This window comes from Mauremys mutica, unplaced genomic scaffold (genome assembly GCF_020497125.1).
Source record: "Mauremys mutica isolate MM-2020 ecotype Southern unplaced genomic scaffold, ASM2049712v1 001432F_np12_obj, whole genome shotgun sequence".
NCBI classification, from domain to species: domain Eukaryota; kingdom Metazoa; phylum Chordata; order Testudines; family Geoemydidae; genus Mauremys; species Mauremys mutica.
In genome coordinates this window covers 12,639-18,360 of record NW_025423201.1, presented here as the reverse complement: position 1 = coordinate 18,360, position 5,722 = coordinate 12,639, and the positions used below count along the sequence as shown (strand labels likewise).

Genomic DNA, 5,722 nt, shown 5'->3' with positions numbered 1-5,722 from the left:
TGGGTATTAAAGCAGAGAAACGCATAACAAGACCCAGTGGCTGGACGGTGAAAAGAGACAAATTCATATTACAACTAAGGCACAAATATTCAGCAGCGACGATGATTCACCACAGGAACAAGCTACCAAGGAAAGTGGTGGATTTGCCATCTCCTGATGTCATCTAATGGAGGCTAGATGCCTTTCTGGAATGTGTTTGCCCCAAAAGTAGCTATTGGGTCATACAGGAGGCCTGTGATATGCAGGGGGTCAGATTAGATGCTCTAATGGTCTCTTCTGGCCATAAAGTCAACTAATTTCTGAAAAACTGAGTGTAGCATTGGGAGCAGCGTCTGATGTTTTCCTGTCTAGCCGACTTGCTTTCTAGAACGAACGCTCCTTGAGTCAAGTATCAGAGGGGTAGCCGTGTTAGTCTGGTTCTGTAGAAGCAGCAAAGAATCTGTTAGTCTAAAAGGCCTTTGTGATGTCACTGCCACACCCCTCCCTTGCTGCGCTAATGTCCTGCCCCTGCCCAGGCACTTTGGAGGTTTGAGCTACTCCCTGTGGATCACCCCACTCAAGGAGCGTTCGTTCTACGCAGCAAGCCGGCTAGACAGGAAAACATCAGACGCTGCTCCCAATGCTACACTCAGTTTTTCAGAAATTAGTCCACTTTATGGCCAGAAGAGACCATTAGAGCATCTAACCTGACCCCCTGCATATCACAGGCCTCCTGTATGACACAAGAGCTACTTTTGGGGCAAACACATTCCAGAAAGGCATCTAGTCTCCTTTAGATGACATCAGGAGATGGCGAATCCACCACTTTCCTTGGGAGATTGTTCCTGTGGTGAATCATCCTCGATGCTGAATATTTGTGCCTTAGTTGTAATATGAATTTGTCTTTTTTCACCTTCCAGCCATTGGGTCTTGTTAGGCCTTTCTCTGCTCGATTAAAGAGCCCTTTCATACCCCATCTTTTCTCTCCATTAAGGCCCTTCAACACTTCAATGAAGTCACCTTTCAATCTTCTTTTGATAAGCTAAACAGGTTGAGCTCGTTCAATAGCTCACTAGAAGGCATTTTTCTCCAGCCCTCAGAACACTTCGTGGCTCTTTGGTCATCAGACTCCTGAACTGCAACTGGATGTGGTTCTTGTTCTTCTGCACAGCACAGCTCCTGGAGAAGAGGGATCTGCAAATGTACATTTGTATGATACCTTTGTTTAACTGATGAAAACATAAACTAGGCACTTAGATGATTGGAACTGATTTCATCTGATGGACAGCTTTGCTAGGTTTTTATGCATTTGGACAGAGAAATGTTGAGTGTTTACATTGATATCAAGCACTCCTGTAGAGAGGAGCCCCTGAACATAATGGAGAATGGAAATGAAAATGTTTAACTTTTAAAAAAAAAAAGAAAGAGGGTTATAAGAGAACACTGGGGTTTGAACTGAGGACTACGTGAACTGTAGTCAAGCACTGTAACACTGAGCTATACCCCCATGACAGCAAAAGTATAGAATCGTGATGTCCAGGACTTTGAAGGACAAATCCTGCTTCATCGAGGTCCTTTGCCATTCCCAGACCACAGGTGGTTTTAAAAATGGGGTTTGATTAAACTTCTTAAATGTGGTAAACACCACAGCTTGCACACCCACCAATATAGCTTCTCCCACTGACATAGCTGCCACCTCTTGGGAAGTGGATTAACTACACCCCCAGGAAAACTCTCTCCCATCAGCATAGAGCAGTAGTTCTCAAACTGTGGGTCAGGACCCCAAAGTGGGTCATAACTCTGTTTTAATGGGGTTGCCAGGGCTGGCATTAGACTTGTTGGTGCCTGGGGCTGAAACCAAAAGTCTGAGCCCCACCACCCAGGGCTGAATCCCTCAAGCTCTGGTTTTGCTCTCCCCTAACTGGGGCAGGGCTCAGGCTTTGTTTCCTCTGCCTCTGCTCAGTGGGGAGGGGCTTGGTCCCTCTTTCCAGGGCCATGTAGTAAGTTTTTTTTGGCAGAAGGGGGTTGCAATGAAAGAAAGTTTGAGAAACCTTGGCATAGAGCCTCTGAATATGTCTAGACTTGGCTCCCTGGGGCACTGTGGATGATCAGACACTGAAAGTGCAGCCATGGAGACACCACACACCAGCCTTGCCTAGCAGGCAAGAATCAAACCTCCACAGAAAGATGCCTGTTGCTTTCTAACCCATCTCCCTAAGCCCTCAGCCACCACCACTTAACAAAGGAGCTTTTCTACATGATGGTTCTGGTCTCACTGAAGGGTCATTTCCAGTTGTTTGCTCAGACCAGCATTAGGGAAAATGGTGCCCTGGGCAAAGCTTGTATTTTGTCACTTCCCCATTGCCCCTGGACGATCCCCACTCCCCCTTTACCGCTAGCTCCTGCACTCCCAACCCTTGCACCTCCTTCACCCCTAACTCCTGCCCCCTCCGCCCTTAACTCCCTGGGCCACCAGCCATTGCCCCTCTCCTGCAGCCCCTTCACATGGTTCCAGTGCTGGGGGCCCCGCACTTGTTCTCCCTTTCCCTGGGCTTTGGCATCACTAGCCCCTGCTTAGTGAGTAGGGTTCAGTGGTCCCCAAAATGTGGGGCATGACTCCTAGGGGGACACAGAGGAACATTCATGGGGGCACCTCAGGGCCTGAGCCAGCCCCCATGGAGGTAGCAGCACTCAGCCCCACTCTGCCCCAGGTCTTCCCCAACCCCCACCCTCAGCCTGGGGCTCTGGCTCCCTGCTCGGCCTCGACCCCCTTACCCCTGTCTGCACCCCTCTCCCCAGCAAGCAACAGCCCCATTACCAGCCCCGGTTCTTGACCGCGGCTTCCGAGGGGCCACAGCCATGGCTAAGAGGGCACAGTGTGAAATGTTTGGGGACCCCTGGTTTAGGGTGATGTCCTCAATCACTTCTATAAAGTCCAATAAAAGCTATTCCTCACCCACCCACCCACCCAGCCCTCTATCAGGACGGACTAGGTATGTTCTGCTGCCCTTCACTCATGCAGGAAGGATAATAACATTTCATTCCACTCAATCCTAAAGTGATTTGTAACCCACCACCAGCCAAAACTGGTCATTTTGGGAAAGCGGCCCCATCATGCTGCATATCTAGGCAGAGTAGGTGTGTCTGTGCAAACACGGTCTGTTCCTGAAGTCTTTCCCCCATCTCCTCACTAGATGTGAGGGGGGAGCTCATTCAGCCTCTGCTTCCGCTTAGTATTTAAAAACTCCTTATTGTCCCTAGCTCTGCTGGCCTAAGATTTCTCCTCCTGTCTCTTTTTTGCTAGCTCAGATGAGGTGGCCAAGTGGTTAAGGTGATGGACTGCTAATCCATTGTGCTCTGCACGCATGGGTTTGAATCCCATTCTCATTGGATGCATTTAGTCATCACCCCTCCTTTGTAGACAATCATCTCCCCTTTGGTACAATGACAGATCAAACAATGTTGCTTCTTGCAAACAGAAACTCAGAACTCCTTTGCTTTAAATAAAATGTCTAAATCCCAGATTTCTTAAAAAAAAATTCTCTAGTGCTGTATTTCTTAGTTTTTATCTCAAAAGGTAACATCCTCATCATCTCCCCCAAACACCCTGGGACCTGCCCAAATTATTAAAATACCCTCAACCCGAGCAAGACCAGAGCAGTGAACCAGAGCTAGTGTCTAGGCCAAGCTGTTCTGAAGAAGGCAACTCCAACATTTTCTCCCTGCTTCCCTTGGCAAGGTCTGACTGAGAAAACAAAATTCCCCAAACTGAAAATTTTCTGCTGAAAAACCAATACTAGTCTGGTTGGGGTCTTTGGTTTGAAAGTATTATTGTTATTATTCTATTCTGATTTCTGAATCAGTTCAGTTCAGTCTTTGTCCTCCAGGTGTGTTTCCAGCTACTGAATTGTGGCGGAGAGAGGCCAAGTCATGATGTCTCTTCCCCTCTTTCATAGTTTCCTCTGACTTGCTAGGAAGCTCCTTTGCTACGATGTGAGTCAAGCAGTGTCCATTGTCGTTGTGCTATCTCGGAGAAGCCTGCATTGTACACGGTTCCTGGGATAGTCCTTGGGAGTCTCCAGTGCAATGAAACACCCTCGGCTGGCCCGTGTCGGATTAATCAGGGCCATGCGGCTTGGGCTGGAGTAAAGTTGCAGTGTCCGTGTCTGGGCTCAGGCTCAGTCCCCTGCTCTAGGAGCCCAGAAGGGTGGGAGGGAGTTTAGCGAGTGGAAATGGTGAAACCGCATTGAGGGGACTGGACCACTGACCTACCAGCTCTTAACACCCAAACTTTCAGTAACTCTATTGTCAGTGCCTGCGAGTGTAATTTAAACCATAAGAAAAACCACACTGGGCTAGAGCAAACGTCCATCTAGCTCTGAATCTTGTCTTCTGACAGTAGCCAACACCAGGTACACCAAAAGCCACTCCTCGCTGCACCACTAGGAGTTGAACCCAGGATCTCCTGTTCACAAAACAGGTGCTGTAACCAGCTAAGCCCTGGTGCCTGCTGTTACTTAAAAGCATCATGTCTGCCCACACCTGACTCTCTGCCAATCCCCACTGAGCCCTGACAAGCTTTGCTCGTGTTTGGATTCTGTAAAGCAGAGGAGCAGGGGAAGGTTTACTCCCAAGGTGTGTGAGTGATTGTTTGTACAGGTCTACGCTACAAAATTAGGTCGGTGTAACTACATTACTTAGAGGTGTAAAAAATGTAACCCCTCCCCCCCAAGCAATGCAGTTATATCAACCTAATCCTGGTGTAGCTAGCGGCTCAGCTGTCAGAACTTTCTGGAGCTATGAAAGGGGAGGGGCCCAGCCTCTGTAGCAGGAATGCAGGGCAGGCGAGTTCACAGCGGGCATTGTGGGATACTGGAGGTGGCCACTTATGGTGATATAATGACCAGCAGCATTTACACTGACAATTTGTCATTTTAAGTTGGCTGCAAAAAGCTCTAGGCCTCTCGTCGAGGTTGGGATTGAGGGGCACTGGGAATAGGAGGGGCTGTGGGTTGGGACACAGGAGAAGAGTGCCGACCGAGGGAGCATTGTGTGTTTTTCACACAACTGAGCAATATAATGATGCTGAAATAACTTTGTAGTGCAGACCTGGCCAAAGATTCACTCACATACAGCTTGCAAGGAAAACCTCACTTGCTTCTCTGCTTTGCAGAATCCAAACACATGGAAAGCTTGTCAGTCCCCACTGGGGATGGCAGAGAGTCAGGTGTGGGCAGAGAGTGTCCCTTAGCCACAGGCAGGCACCATGGCTTAGCTGGCTAAAGCACCTGTCTTGTAAACAGGAGATCCTGGGTTCAACTCCCAGTGGTGCCTTGTTGAGTACCTTTAGGAGCACCTAGTATTGGCTACTGTCAGAGGACAAAACAGAGAGCTAGATGGACCTTTGGTCCAGTCCAGTATGGTTTAAACTATGTTCACAGGCACTGATAATAAGAGTTGATGAAAGGTTGGGAGTTAAGAGCTGATAAGTCAGTGTTCCAGCCTGTCACAGATGACACCCCTCCCTCTGGGACAGGGGCAGGTCTGGGCTCTCACACCAAATGGCTCATTCTGGCTGCCAGAATCCATGGGCAGCTTGTTTAGTTTACACCCAGGATTGAGTCCTGCTTTGTGCACCGTGTGTGAGAATGAAAATCCTAAACCACCCTTTGAAATAACAAATGCAGCAGGACGTGTTATTGTCTGTGCCCCAAAGCAGACAGACCAATGGAGAAATGCCATT

At 48.6% G+C, this 5,722-nt stretch overlaps 2 non-coding genes across 2 annotated transcripts; both read left to right on the top strand.

The window, feature by feature from the left end:
• Positions 1 to 3,287: 3,287 nt before the first annotated feature.
• Positions 3,288 to 3,369, top strand: TRNAS-GCU. Its single transcript has one exon. It is a non-coding gene; the product is annotated as a tRNA-Ser (tRNA).
• Positions 3,370 to 5,239: 1,870 nt separating this feature from the next.
• On the top strand, positions 5,240 to 5,313 carry TRNAT-UGU. The gene has a single exon. It is a non-coding gene; the product is annotated as a tRNA-Thr (tRNA).
• The last annotated feature ends 409 nt before the right edge of the window (positions 5,314 to 5,722 follow it).